Source organism: Onychostoma macrolepis, chromosome 08 (genome assembly GCF_012432095.1).
Source record: "Onychostoma macrolepis isolate SWU-2019 chromosome 08, ASM1243209v1, whole genome shotgun sequence".
In the NCBI taxonomy this organism is placed as follows: domain Eukaryota; kingdom Metazoa; phylum Chordata; class Actinopteri; order Cypriniformes; family Cyprinidae; genus Onychostoma; species Onychostoma macrolepis.
In genome coordinates, this window is record NC_081162.1 from 6,609,995 (window position 1) to 6,626,225 (window position 16,231).

At 37.2% G+C, this 16,231-nt stretch overlaps 1 long non-coding RNA gene across 2 annotated transcripts in view; it reads left to right on the forward strand.

Moving 5' to 3' along the window:
- Window positions 1-2,666: 2,666 nt before the first annotated feature.
- The window catches only part of LOC131545506 (uncharacterized), a 29,729-nt gene continuing 16,164 nt past the window's right edge, over window positions 2,667-16,231 (forward strand). Inside the window, exons 1-4 of one of the 2 annotated variants that reach the window (XR_009272447.1) lie at window positions 2,667-2,924; window positions 7,909-7,975; window positions 9,223-9,341; window positions 10,778-10,844. This is a non-coding gene — a long non-coding RNA (uncharacterized LOC131545506). The remainder of the gene's footprint in view (window positions 2,925-7,908; window positions 7,976-9,222; window positions 9,342-10,777; window positions 10,845-16,231) is intronic. The other variant, XR_009272446.1, reaches the window with a different exon arrangement.

Genomic DNA, 16,231 nt, shown 5'->3' on the forward strand with positions numbered 1-16,231 from the left:
TAATTAGGCTTCAAAATTCATAAAAGTGATATTATTTTGTGAAGATTATGATGGACAAAACGTGTAAATTTCATGAACTATGATTGAACACAGAGCTTATTTTTTGCGATAATCCAAAAGCCTATGGAAAAAGCCAATAGGTCGAGGAATGCTAACAGCTGATCGGCCTACAAAGTGACATCATAGTTCCCCCACTCAACCTTACTGTTATTAAGTGCAATAAACTTATTATTCTTATTGAATGTATTGTTACAATTAAAAAATGGAAAGAACACATCGTCAATGGACTGCCCACCCCAGTGCTGACTTTCATTATGGTCTTCGGGTTCTGGCCTGACCCTCGGCTGGATTCGGTGGCACTGGTGGCACACTTCTGGATGGGCTCACTGAGGACCTTAAAGGTGAGATACCGTGGTAGTTCTGTGTCCCAAAATGCCATCTTGCCCTCAGGCCATGTGGTGGGGGCTGTAACCTGGGACTTGAGGGTCATGTCAGGTGAGCCCTGGCTGGAGTTGAGGTGCCTGGTGGGCTTGCTTTATTTCCTTGGCCAGTTCACCTTGCCATCTTGCAGTGGTGTCATGCTTTCAAAATGTTGTCCCACCCAGGTGTGAGCGGTCAGTGGCAGAGTTTTTGGTGTCCGGCGATGGCAGATGATGATTATCTGTTTATGTCTGTGGGCTTAATATCCTTTGGTAACATGGTCAGTTTAAATTTCAAAGTTATCTCTATAATTTCTGTCTGCTTCACCCAACGGCCAATACAAGCAAGTAGGCTGTGCTTAGGGGTGAGATCCAGGAGCTCGGGGATCTGTTCTTTGACTGTGTGGACGCCGAGATCAAATTCTACCAGTGAGACAGAGCAGGTAAACAGAGAAATGTCAGCGTATCGTTCACACATCTGACCTGTGACTTCTACTGTCATTGTGAATGTCACTAGTGTTTGCTGATCTGCCTGGAGAGAGAGAGACAGTCCAGAGCGCAGTGTTCCCCTGATGCCATGCCAAACTAATTGTGATGTCCATGCCTCACTAACTGTAACCTAAACAAAAAAACACACTAGATGTTCATGTGAGTGGATCACCATAATCATGTGTAACTTTCACACAGGGTGGTCATATACACTCTTAAAAATAAAGGTGCTTAAAAGGTTCTTCAGTGATGCTATAGAAGAAACATTTTTGGTTCCACAAAGAACCATTCAGTCAGAAGTTAAAGAATCATCTCTTTCTTACCGTTTTATAATCTGAAAAACCTTCTTTCGCCACAAAGAACCTTTTGTGAAGCAGAAAGGTTCTTCAGATGTTAACCTTCTGAGGAGAAACATAATAAGATATCAATGATTCAAAATGTCTGGCATCTTTATTATTACCGAAACATAGGTAGTTCGTTTCACCTTATGGATGTTTGAAATAGAAGTGGAGGATAGCCCAGAAAACGGCCTAAATGCTGTGACCAGTGTTGTGTTTATGTAGGCCTAATTGTTCTGACTGTAATGATTGTGTCCAGTAAGGGAACTTTAATGTAATAGAGGCGAGAAGAGAGAAAAAAGGAGATAGCCTAGTACAGGCCGGGGTAGGCAACGTCGGTCCTGGAGTGCCAATGTCCTGCAGAGTTTAGCTCCAACCCTGAAAAAAAACTCACCTGCCTGTAGCCCTAGTAATTCTGAAGACCTTGATTAGCTTGTTCAGGTGTGTTTGAATAAGGTTGGAGCTAAACTCTACAGGATAACGACACTCCAGGACCGACGTTGCCTACCCCTGGCCTAGTACACCATGCGGTCTCTGTGCGTTCTTTGCTTGCTGATGTTAAAAACATAACAACCACCCTGCTAAAAAAAAACAATAGAAGCCCATAGAAACCATCACAGAAATTCTAATGGTTTCCATTAAAATACCATTATAAACCATTAGCTTTTTCCAGTAAAACCATTACAAAATTCCTTTTTGTAGTGTGTTTTGGGCATTTTTCCAATAGGATTTAACATCCCACCAATAGAATCCATCACATACCAGTAGACAGGGTTCTATTGTTTTTTTAGCAGGGCAGGTTTATGTGCAAATATAAAATATATAAGTTGTCTGTTTAGTGTTTATTGCAGTCTACCTTTGTACAGCTATTGTTATGCTAGTTGCATTAAAGTGCATACATACTAAAACTCATTAACCAAACATCCTCACTGTGCTTTTATAAAAGAAAAACTACGAACTACAGTTCGTTGCAGCATCATACAACGCTACCAAACAAAACAATCATCATATCAAGGTCATCTCAAGCTGAATTGCTTCACAAAATGATTCACTCTTTCGCTCGAAACAATGGCGAAAACTGCTGGTCAAAACGGCGTATGCAACGTAAACACAGTCAAAGCGTGGGTTAACCACTGATCTATAATATATTCTCTATTATAGATCAGTGGTTATATATTTGTTTATAAAACAAAAGTTTTCTAGAAAGTGTAACCTATTGAATGAAGTATACAAATAATTAATACCATTAAATATGAAGAGTCCTTCTTTTATTAATATATTATGTTTGTTTTTGTGTCATCTCACCCAGGGTTTGGTAAATAGGCCATTTAGAAAAATTAACTAGCATCTATCTGTTAACTTAAATTTGAAACTAAATTATAAAACCATTAGCCACTACTACTTGACCTTATTTGGACATGACAAGGCATTGACCAATCATTTTATTGTCCCACCATAGGCCACACCCACTTTACGCCTGCAAACTAGTACATTTGCGTTTCTGCGCAGAGCAGACTTCGGCGTCGTGAAGGAATGGATGGATTATTTTGTTCGGGGCATTTGACTGAAGATTGTTTTGTAAACGAGGTACAGTGTAATGGAGAGTTCACACAAAGAAACATTCGTTGAAAGATGAAGCAGCCAACCGTATTGAATCTGACAGCAGCTGCAGCAAACCGTAAGTAACGTTAAACAAATTTATAATGCTTTGTCTGTAAATGGTTTTGTATTGTAATGTTTTTTTAAACACTTATTCATGGGGCGTTGGTACAACTGATCTATAAAGCTTATATTTACATTTATATAGTGGATAAAACTATTTCCTATCGAATGATGTTAGACAATCATAACAGTGGCCTTTTACTGGAGCCCCCTTTAAAATGGATAAGGGTCAGAATGAGGGTTGAAAATAATGCGGGTTTGTTTTGTTAACATTAAAGTGAACCTCAAGGAATGTGAGTTATTACAATAGTTAAAAAAAATCAGAGTCATGACAATTTAAAAGATGCGATTCTCATCAACCAATCAACATCGCCAGAGGAGGCAGTCTATTTTTGAATATTAAATGAGAAGTTTTTGATGCGTTATAAATCTTCTGTATGACATAACATCACAGCAAGGACTCTAACAACGTTAATTTAATTAATTAGCTAATAATTAGACCTGTACTAGTCTAGACTTGTAGGTCATCTTATATTTCATGCAGTTTACTGTTGACAAACGTGATGCAAGACAACAACTATGTAGTCCAAATGCAGTTATGTGCCTCCAAAATTCAAAATATTGGGCCAAAAAGTGGCGCTGTATGAATTTCTGTCTCATATTTATATAATATGATAAGTGATATCACACGACTGCTGTTTTTGTCCCTAATAAAACGAGTGCAACAGTGATTGCACGAGTGATTTCATACAGCAGTTAAGTAAATTATTAAAATATTAAAAAGTTAATATTGTGTTATATTTTATACACAATATTGTCTGTTTTTGCTCAGTTTGCCGACACATATTACCTATTAAAACCACATCACAAGTGTTGTGCTTCTCCAAGCACACATAAACACAATTTCTGAATGAATCCGCGTTTTGAACAAATAGGGTGAATCAATTGATTCAATTAGCCACTCATAAAGATTTACTTGATTCCTAAATGAATCAGCCGTTTGAATCGAATGAATGAATAAATGACTCAATGACTTATTCATTAAGACATTTTACTGCCACCTACTGGATGTTTTAGTTTCTTTTTTAAGAGTTTAATTTCATTTTAAAAATATATCTACATATTCCAAAAAAAATCTATAGTAATAAAAAACTAATTAAAGGGATAGTTCACCCAAAAATTAAAAATTAAAAAAATTATTTCTAATTTTTGTAATATCGATTTCATGCTTTTTTCATGGAACACAATAATGGCTTTAAATTATCTTTTGTGGGTAATTTCTCAACCAAATTTGATGTGTGATTAATATGCAATTAATTAATTGCCAGACTATGTAATTAATTAGATTAAAAAAATTAAACGATTGTCAGCCCTGATAGAAATACTCCAAACTCTATAGTCTTCGGTGACTTATTAATAATAAGATGTATAATAATACAAAAGCAGGACGTCCTATCACAAGCCAACATCTCAGAGAATTGGTAGTCTTTGCATTACAGCTTCACTTATCACAGAGCTTGATGAAGCACCTCATCGGGTGACGGATGGGCTTCTGTGTTCAGTTTCCTGCAGGACTGCTGTCTTGGATGGTGATGTTGAGTGGTGTCCCGCCACACCATATCTATGGGAAGGATCAGGGCATCCGGTGGTGTGACGCTCTCACTCACCCTTGCTCAGCTGAGTCACTCTTACCATGGCGAATACCTGCTTTATATCTCTCACTGACAGTGAAGATCAATAGTGATGCCTCGCTCGGTGGGTGACGGTTGGGGTCCAATTCAGCTTCTCGCGGGAGGCTGACACGTGTTTGGGAGGTGTTGTGCTGAACTTGGTGGAGCTAGAAGGAGGCCAACACCTCCTGTGCTGTGGTGCATGAGAAATAACAACAACAATAATAATACATTATATTTGCAAATAAGCTGTGATGCAGCAACTACCAATGGGAGAAAGGAAAGTGGTCCGCCACCTGATACAGCTAGATACGGAAGAAAAAGACAAATAAATAATAACTTATAAAGAATAAGAATAACAGAGAAAACTAAAATAATAATTATAAAAATGTAATTTTTTTTATAGTAATAGTAGTAAATAGTACATGTAAATAATTAGAAATTGTATAAAATAACAAGTTGTATAATTATATGTATAATAAACAAAATAAAAAATAATTGACTTTTTCAAAATATAAAAATGATTAATGATTAAAAATAATGAATATTAATATGCTCAAACTTTTATGGTTATGTTAACCGTAACCATGTTGAGTGTGTGACTGTTTAACATCTCATATATTAAATGTTCACCAGCAATACAATCTCTTTTGTTAAAAGCATTGCAACAAGAAGGTTTAGTTGAACCCAAAGCATATATTGTATAGTATAGGAGATCGCTGGAGACTCAGCAGTGAGTATAGGAGATCACTGGAGACTCAGAGGTGAATATAGGAGATCACTGGAGATGTGATGGTGAGTATAGGAGATCGATGGAGACTCAGCAGTGAATACAGGAGATCGCTGGAGACTCAGCAGTGAGTATAGGAGATTGCTGGAGACTCAGAGGTGAGTATAGGAGATCGCTGGAGACTCAGCAGTGAGTATAGGAGATTGCTGGAGACTCAGAGGTGAGTATAGGAGATCGCTGGAGACTCAGCAGTGAGTATAGGAGATCACTGGAGACTCAGAGGTGAGTATAGGAGATCACTGGAGATGTGATGGTGAGTATAGGAGATCGATGGAGACTCAGAGGTGAGTATAGGAGATCACTGGAGATGTGATGGTGAGTATAGGAGATCGATGGAGACTCAGAGGTGAGTATAGGAGATCACTGGAGACTCAGAGGCGAGTATAGGAGATCGCTGGAGACTCAGCAGTGAGTATAGGAGATCACTGGAGATGTGATGGTGAGTATAGGAGATCGCTGGAGACTCAGAGGTGAGTATAGGAGATCGCTGGAGACTCAGAGGTGAGTATAGGAGATTGCTGGAGACTCAGAGGTGAGTATAGGAGATCGCTGGAGACTCAGAGGTGAGTATAGGAGATCGCTGGAGACTCAGCAGTGAATACAGGAGATCGCTGGAGATGTGAAGGTGAGTATAGGAGATCACTGGAGACTCAGATGTGAGTGTAGGAGATCGCTGGAGACTCAGGAGATAGGAGATTGCTGGAGACTTGAAGGTCAGGACAGGAGATCGCTGGAGACTTAAAGGTGACTTCATAGGAGATCACTGGAGACTCAAAGGTGAGTATAGGAGATCACTGGAGATGTGATGGTGAGTATAGGAGATCGATGGAGACTCAGCAGTGAATACAGGAGATCGCTGGAGACTCAGCAGTGAGTATAGGAGATTGCTGGAGACTCAGAGGTGAGTATAGGAGATAGTTGGAGACTCAGCAGTGAGTATAGGAGATCACTGGAGACTCAGAGGTGAGTATAGGAGATCACTGGAGATGTGATGGTGAGTATAGGAGATCGATGGAGACTCAGCAGTGAATACAGGAGATCGCTGGAGACTCAGCAGTGAGTATAGGAGATTGCTGGAGACTCAGAGGTGAGTATAGGAGATCGCTGGAGACTCAGAGGTGAGTATAGGAGATCGCTGGAGACTCAGAGGTGAGTATAGGAGATCGCTGGAGATTCAGAGGTGAGTATAGGAGATCGCTGGAGACTCAGAGGTGAGTATAGGAGATCGCTGGAGACTCAGCAGTGAATACAGGAGATCGCTGGAGATGTGAAGGTGAGTATAGGAGATCACTGGAGACTCAGATGTGAGTGTAGGAGATCGCTGGAGACTCAGGAGATAGGAGATCGCTGGAGACTTAAAGGTGACTTCATAGGAGATCGCTGGAGACTCAGCAGTGAGTATAGGAGATCACTGGAGACTCAGCAGTGAGCATAGGAGATCACTGGAGACTCAGCAGTGAGTACAGGAGATCACTGGAGACTCAGAGGAGATAGGAGATTGCTGGAGACTTAAAGGTGAGTATAGGAGATCACTGGAGACTCAGGAGATAGGAGATCGCTGGAGACTTAAAGGTGACTTCATAGGAGATCACTGGAGACTCAGAGGAGATAGGAGATTGCTGGAGACTCAGCAGTGAGTATAGGAGATCACTGGAGACTCATCAGTGAGTATAGGAGATCACTGGAGACTCAGCAGTGAGTACAGGAGATCACTGGAGACTCAGAGGAGATAGGAGATTGCTGGAGACTTAAAGGTGAGTATAGGAGATCACTGGAGACTTAAAGGTGAGTAAAGAAGATCACTGGATACTCACAGGAGAGTATAGGAGATCATTGGAAACTCAGAGGTGAGTACAGAAAATTGAAGGTGAGTATAGGAGATAGCTGGAGACTCAGAGGTGAGTATTGAAGATCACTGGAGACTTAGCGTGAGTTTAGGAGATCACTGGAGACTGCCAGTTGAGTTTAGGAGATCATTGAAAACTCAGAGGTGAGTACAGGAGATTGCTGGAGACATGATGGTGAGTATAGGAGATCACTGAAGACTTGCAATGGAACAGGTAAGACTTCGATGAAGGTAAAATCACTTGAGGATCCTTTACAGGCACAAGGAGCAGTCTGAGAGTCCATAAAGGTAACCAGACAATGGGTGCTTCTCAAATGGAAGGACACTTCCTTATAAAGCTGCCACAACATCAAGCTCCATCAAAGGATGTCTCAGTGTCAAGGATCCTTAATACGCAGTCTAATTTACAATGGAAGCCTGTGTGGGGCAAGACTTTGTGTTGCAAAAAATGTTAAAATTCACACAGTTTTAAAAGTATAACCATAAAACATATACATTATACGTGTTAACCGCATGAGCAACGTTATATTCATTTTTAACTGCTGTGATGACGATTTAAATCCGGTAATTTTTGCAAGACACGTGTGGATACTAGAAATGGACTGTTTGTTTACATACAGAAAACTGTCCTTTTTACATGTTACATGCACTTACTATAGTATAATAAAAGTAAATAATGCTTAACTGTTAACAGGGACCTGAGCAGTGCTGAGATTCTCCAGGATCAGGAGTCTGCTTGGAAGACAAACTGCAATATCCTGGTAAAGTAATGTGATAACCGTTTTAACACTATATGTAAAGATACTCTGAAAATGGACATGATGTGTTGTTGTTAGTGTGTGTGTTAAGCCGTGGATGAGAACAGGCAGGCAACAGTATCCTTCACTCTTCTCAGTTTGGCTGCAGGTGGACAAAGATTGCTAAACTAATCGGCACTAGAACAGTTCTACAAGTAAAGAGCTATGTTAGGCAGAACTTCAAAAATAATGTATGAGTTTAGCCCATTTCCACATTACCATATGAAAATTCATACGCTTTTGGTTCAGATGTGTGTAGTGCTTTAAAATGAATTCATTTATAAGGGAATAATTAGGGGTATTTTTTAAATCTAAATTCAAAAAATATTTCTTGGATTGTTTTTTTGAGTAAATAATATATTTTCTTTAGACCTTAAAAAATATGTATGCCTGATCTACAACATTCATCTAATGTTGCTTACATCAACACTGAAATTATTACAAGTGTATATGTCTACTGTTCAGCAGTTGGCCGGGTTCAGTGATCATGGAAAGATCTGTGAGAAATGGGTTTACATCACTTTGGGTGTATCTGAGAAACTTTATAACTATAAGTTAATGAGTTGGTAATTAGATGCTAATGAAATTACGAGCATACGACGTCCTATTTACGTTGTCAGTTAGTAAGTCATGAAATGACCAAAAAAGTACTTAAAAGTTACGTAACTTGTACATCGTGTGTTAGCTAGGTAAGAAATATCCTACCAGTTTGCAATATCGAACAGCATAATAGACTGTTTTTGTACAGGTAGAATAACTGGAAGCAAATGCTTGGCACAATAAAGTTACAAATGGCCCATTTAAGTTAAAAATAAGGAGGGTAACCATAATATTGACCATAATCCTTACAAATGATGCTTATCTTATTTAGCCACCCTAGAACATTTTTTTTATTTTTTATTTCTTGCTACTTCTATGCCCTTTATACCCTACAATAACTTATATTTAAATTATCTATATTATAGGCTTTCTAAAATAGGTTATAAAGTATAACTAAATTATATTTATAATACATACGCATCTATTATTTTATTTTTTCCTAAAAAATACAAGTCCCTGAAAATAAACATATACATTTTTGTTAGTTTCTTAGTTATTAGCTTTTCAATATCCATCTAATGTAGTGCTGTGTTGTCTCTATCCACAAGATAGCGCTGTTTGTCTATTTAAGTTGACAGAGAATCCTAAATATTGGTATGTCTTTTCTTTAGCACTTGCAGAAAAGCGCAGCACTATATTTCCATTATGTGACATGTCACATGAAGCACATGTCAACAGCATCGGGAAGCTGAAAACATAATAAAGAAAAGAAAGGTTCCGTGAAAAAAAGGTAAGTTATATTTTTGTGTGAGTGTGAATTTTGTTCTCCATACTAAAATTAAGCATCATATTTTTGCTGTAGCTTTTGGCTAACACGTAAATCCACGCCATTCAGATAAAAATCAAATCAAAGAAATAATGGAGGTAGGCCTTTTTAACTGAAAACTTGAACTGTATTCAAGCACAAAGAGTATTTCTCATGGGGTTGGGTCAGATACAATTGATTAATTATAGTATATGATGGCCATAACTGTTCTGTTGTAACTGTTTGTCACTAAGTAAAGCCTATAATTTTAAAGACCATTATAAGCTTTTAAATAGCCTATAATCGGTGGGTTCCCCTTGTGACAACCTTGTGTTTAATGAACTGTATCTTGTTTCCTGGGCAATAACAGTGGAAATGTTCAATAGCTGTTTTGTAGCCAAGACTTTGAGGTATGTCTATACAGAAATAAACCTTCCCTGAGAAATATTCACTGGAGTAAAAGTCTGCTTTCCCAAAAACACTGATAGTGAGCAATAATTTATGCAGGTAGAAATGTTATTTGCATCATATTTTGAGAATTATTTCAATTTTATAGTGGGTTATGACATTTCATACCACTCAATACTCAATGATCAGTTTCTTTATCATCTGCCACGTGCATGAGTATCAGATGGCCTTAATGAATGTAGTGTAAGATATTGTATTGTGTTGTAAAAGGCTGTATTTCGTCTCAGGTTTATCCAATATAACTGTGACACTAATGGCTTCTCTGTCAGCCTGAGGCAGAGTCATGATCTCTCTGAGTGAATTTTATTCCAGCTGCTTAACATTGACAGTTCCTCTCCTGTAAAGGTGCCCCTATTGTGTGCTTAAAGTGAGTAAGGCAGGGTTTATAGTCGCTTTAACAATGAGAAACTCTCCTAAAATTAAACTATGAGCTGTTAGGTCAGCGAGTGAACGGCTGACACAACCTCAAAAACTTTTCATAAATTAGCAGTTTTAAGTGTTAAGTTTATAGTAGAAAAATCAGGTCTTTATTTCCAGATCCTCAATGTCGATTGGTCAATATAGTGTTCTTGCAGAGCTAAATACAATTGTTTAAAGGAATATTTATACACTCTAAAAAAAAAATAAAAAAAAGATGGCTCTTTAAAGGTTTTTTTTTTACACGTAGTAATAGTTGTATTTAGAACCGTATCGTCCTGAAGAACACGTTTGTGTTGAAATGGTTCTCTGTGTTAGAGTTTACCGTTCTTTTTTTCCCGCTCTTTTAGTTTTTAAATCTGTAACTGTCTAAATTCTGTCAAAGTCGCCTCAGCATTGATTCTCTGGAGCTCAACATTCGCATCTTAAAATGTCTCCAGAGTTTAACTTTCAAATTATAACTTTGGTTAAAAGCTTTCAAATTGTAACTGGTTTCTTACCAATCATGTCCTTTTTTCTTTTTTGAATTTGAACAGAGCTTTTTAAAAGAGTGTCCAGCACGGTTTCCTTGAGGATATTTCTCTCGTCTTCTCCACTAATCAAGTAAGTGACAGAGAGATTGTATTTATGATACATATTGTTAAGGTTTTCCATTATTACTTAAGTTCATGGATACAAACATTATAGATATCCTTCTTTTTTTTTCATTTTAACATTGAATGGCTCACATACTGTCGGTCCATAATGGCTACTTTTGGCCTTCGTAAACATAAAGCTCTTACTTTACAATTAGAAGTTAACAACAAAAATAGTTTCAACCCTCGTTTCTTAAAAGACAAGGTGGTTACAATCAAAGTAATCATTGACATTCTGGTCATTTTAGAGTTTCATGGCATGTCATATTATTGACATGTTGTAATATTGGAGGCATCTTGACACAGAAAATGTTTATCTTTACACTAAAATCATGTAAACATGCATATTGCTTATTTCTTTTCACTATACTATTGAAACAGTGAAAACATTTTTATTTAATTTAAAATTTTTTTTAAAGAACATTAAAAAGTGGAAATTAATTTTTGTAGTGTTGTCAATTCAGCTGAACTTTTATTCAACCCAGAAAATTCCTATTGTTTTTAAATAATAATGTTTAAATTTAGTTTTTTTAAATGTTTTTTTTTTTAGATTTAATAATATTTTAATACTATTTTTTTATTTTTAAGTAGCAACCATTCTTAAAGTAATAAAACACTTGAGGTTCTGCTATATTGTGAATATAAAGTAATTTTTCTAAGCATGTAATCCTTTTTTATTTTTCGTACGTAGTAAATTTTAAATCATTAAATCATCTCTGGAAAAATTATTTGAACACAAAGTTATAAAATAAACTTCAGCTCTTTGTTGTGCCTAATAACTTCCTTTACAGCATATTTATTGTATTTATTGGGGGGGGGGTTCCAATACAATCAAATTCAAAGGCATCCGATCTTATTTTACTCGCTATGAATTTCTGGGTGAACTATCCCTTTAACAAAATCTGTCATCTATATGAATATCTCATATTGCCACATGAATTGTGTTAGCTGACATTCCTGCTGCTTATTTAATGTCAGACATCCAGGTTGTTACTTTTAACCAATGAGATGCGGTTTCAAATTCCATCTGCAATAACTCTCTTAAGATTCCCCAGATGACTCAATTTGATTTGTACATTTTTCGAATGACATAAGTGCGTATCCGAGCAATGTTATTCAGATCAAGTGTTGCCGATCAACAGCACAGATGCATGTATCGTCTCTCAGCCAGCGCGTATAATAGCCCGTCTTCCATTAGTTAGCAAGGCCGGCGATACTTCATTTCATTATCTGTTTAGGCTAGCGGAGGAGCGCACTGCTGCTGATAAACCGGGGGATTGTGAGGGTGATTACTTTATCATTGTGCTGCCTCTATTCATGTGTGAGTCAGCTGGCTGCTCGAGTTTCTGCGCTGCCTTGTCTCTCGGACCCTCATGAGTTTCCCTCTCTGTGTTTTAAACAAGGCGAGGACAGAAGAGTGGCCATTCTCTTCACAGGCGCGCATGAATAGCTGGCACTGTTCGGTGCTCTTAAATGGCTCTCCTCAGTGTCAGGTTTAGGGATCTCTCTTCAGTGTGACACTGAGAAGGAGTGTTTTCCTTTTGCAGACCTAGAGATTCCAGCTGATAATATGGCATTGTCAGGGCTCATCCCTGCTCTTTGAATAACTCCAGTGTCCTGAAGGAGTCAGATGCAGTGCAGAGTGGCCCATCATTTCTTAAGGCACGGTTAGAAGGAACAGGAAGTCGCATGAGTCTCTGAGCGCTACTGTGACTTCCATTGGAAAGGAAATCTCTACAGTCTCAGTTGTTTCTCCTGGAAGGCAGTGCAGAGAATCAAACCTCAGTAATCTCACGTGTGTCTTCTGCAGAGTTTTAGAGGAGATTTCTTAATGGATCCAAAAGTCTGCAATCAATATTTCCCATTTGAAATATTTTCAAATTTTTTGGGACATGCTATTTATAACTTTTGGGACTTGCAGAGGTCTGTGTGTGTCTGATTTTTAATCAGATTTTTGTTATTATGTTTCGGTGTTATTAGTTTTAAAGAAAATAGTTTGAGTAATTTTAGCAGATATTATTAAACAAAAACAGTTGAATTAATGCATTATTAACATTACAGCTGTGGGAATGCATTATGTAAAATTAAGCAGCAAAACTGTTTTCAACATTGATAATAATCAGAAATGTTTCTTGAGCAGCAAATCAGCATATTAGAATGACTTCTGAAGGATCATGTGACACTGAAGACTGGAGTAATGATGCTGAAAATTCAGATTTGCATCACAGGAATAAATTACATTTGGAAATATAGTCAAATATAAAATAGCTATTTTGAATGAAAATAATATTTCACTATATTGTGTTTTACTGTATTTTTGTTCAAAGAACTGCAGCCTCGGTGAGCAGTTGATGAGCTTACAAGACTTATTTTTTCAAAAACATTAAAAAATATATATCTTATCAACCTCAAACTTTTTAAGGGCCACCAACTCTTTGTTTTGATGTCTATTAGGGGTTTGAAGCTTTTATTTGGTTGGTCACACCATCAGAAATAAATTGCACTCTGGTTATCACTTAAAATGAAGATGAAATATTTAATATTCTGCACTATTTCTGCTGTCTAATCAAATAATTGATCATGTGACTCTTTGTACAGACGGACAGATTCTCCAGCTTCTATTGAAGCACAAGATGCTCTTTGGATAATCTTAAATCATGCTGGAGAACACGATTCATTTTTTTATTTTTTATTTTTCAATTCAGTATCTCAGATTATGTTGATAATATAACATGTTATGAAAATAATTTAGGAAAAATATTAAAACAGCAAAATAGAAGCATTTATAGTTGTTAAACGATGTGACAGTTGATTTGATTTTTATATTGACAAAATATGTCTTGCTTTATTCAGAATTGCTATAGTCTTTGCCAATTTAGCTTTAACATACTTTATTTGTGGTTTCCGGTATATCTTGTGATCTAAAATTACACCAAGAAACTTATTTTACTACACTCTTTTTATATTTACATTGTCAATTTTCAGTTCTACTTGAGGGTTTGTTTTGTATTTTCCAAATAACATAATCTTTGTTTTACGTATATTTAATGACAATTTATTTACATCAAACCATTGTTTTAATTAATTAATTTAAATTGTTATCACCTCCAAAAGCTGCAGTAAATTATCCCCGGAACAGAAAATATTTGTGTCATCCGCAAATAAAATAAATTTTTGTATATCTGATACTCTACACATGTCATTGATATAAATTATAAACAAGTTTAGACCTAAAACCGATCCTTGTGGTACACCACAAGTTATGTTCATATTTGTAGGTTTCTGTTCACCAATTTCTACAAACTGTTGCCTGTTTCTTAGATAACTACTCACCCAGTCCAAACCAACCCCTCTAATACCATATCTCTCTAGTTTTTGTAATAAAATATTGTGATTTATGGTATCATATGCTTTCTTTAAGTCTATGAAAATTCCTACTACATGTTCATTTTTATTTATACCATTTGTAATTTCCTCAATTAAGTTTATTGCTTAGTATTAATAACATTTGATCAGTAACAGCATCATTTTTTTTAGGCTGGGCAAAAATATAGACAGCCAAAAATTTCACTGATAAAAAAGCCATTATATAATCAATCCAGACAGGCTGAAGCACTTGCCAGGCTTGTGTTTATCAGGGAATTCTTTGCGCTCGTGGCTGATTTCAGTAGCGCTTCAGGCCTGGGACGGGGGCAAGAGAAGTGTGAGTGTGCGTGTGAGCGCTCATAAAATTAGAGAGTCTCACACTCGCTCTCTGCCAGTGTTGGGTTACCCTAGACCAAACACGTTGCAGTATTTTAGAGTGTCTACTTTCACCACCCTAGTAATGATGGATGCCCCCAGGTCCTGGGGTGCTGTATGAGTGTGTGTGTGTGTGTGTGTGTGTGTGTGTGTGTGTGTTATAGGAGAGGCCTGACCTCTCTCACACTGAACACAATTGAAAGTGGCACTGTAATGTGAGCAGAAGGGCCTGTGGGTGATCTTGGCCCATTGGCCATATCTGAGTGAGAAAGCCCCCTTTATAACTTCCAGAAACCTAAAAGTTCAACACTCAAATACTATAGCTGTCCTCATGTCTACTTGTTTGTTGTAGTAGCATTATTGTTTGAAGATCTTTCAAAGACTTGTTATGGGACCAGATTTTTGCTAGATAAGTGAATGCATTTCATCCAACTAAATCAACCAAAAAATGAAATAAGTATTATTAAATGATTTAAGTATGTGCCACGCGCATGGCACAGCTGACACAGAACAGCATACGCTGTTTACATTCAGTGGGTACTCTCCAAAATGGTGCTAGGGTGACGCGGTGGAGACAAATTGTTGAATAAAGTCGTTATTTCTGTTTTCTTTGCGTACAAAAAGTATTCTCGTAGCTTTGTAAAATTACGGTTGAACCCCTGATCTCCTTGCTATGTTTCTGGACCTTGATCGTGGTAATTACATTGCTGTCTATGGGAGGGTCAGAAAGCTCTCAGATTTTATCAAAAATATCTTAATTTGTGTTGAAGTCTTATGGGTTTGGAACAACATGAGGGCGAGTAATTAATGACAGAATTTTCATTTGTGGGTGAACTAACCCTTTAATTATTTAATTATTTTTCTTTTATTTTTATACACTTCTCTTTTGTGAGGAACTTTTTTTTTTTTTTTTGTCCTTTATTGTGGACAGTCTTATTCATCTTTAACCTTTGTGTAGATTTGGAACTTGTTTGGTGACTAGATGTTAAAAGAATATACTGTTCCTTTTACCTAAACATAGTTTCGTTACTTTAAACAGAGCTCACGAGGTCACAATCACTGATATAAGCTTGAACTGAGCCTCAATGATCTAGTCAAACTGACAATGTCAAATGACAAACATTCCTTGAGTAGAAATGTCTGGACTCCAGAAATCTCCAAACTCTTGGGCTGCTTTGTAAATGCCATTACATTTGATTAAGCTAATATATCCCGAGCTTCACATAAGCAAGAAAACCTGTGGGAAAATCATATTTTGCTTGGCATGTTGTGCATTGGTTTTAATGGTGGTTTGATTAAATTGGGCCCATTGTCATGCCAGCGGAGAAGAGCAGCTACAGCACCTTTGTTCTGCGTCCACACTGAGAGGTTTGTCCACAGCTCTTATCAATGAGACTGATTTGATTATGAGCTCATAAGAGCGAGAGCAGTTCTCATGTTTATGGTGCGCTCAGCAGCTCACAGCACAATGTCAGCCTGTCCGCAGGGCACTTCATGAAGAGGCTTCATTCTCTGAACTGCAGTCATGCCTGCACAACCTATTTCCTTTATCTGTGATTTAATTGTGTTTGCTGGAGCTCGTGTGTGTATGTCTAGACCTTTGTCCTGCCCACG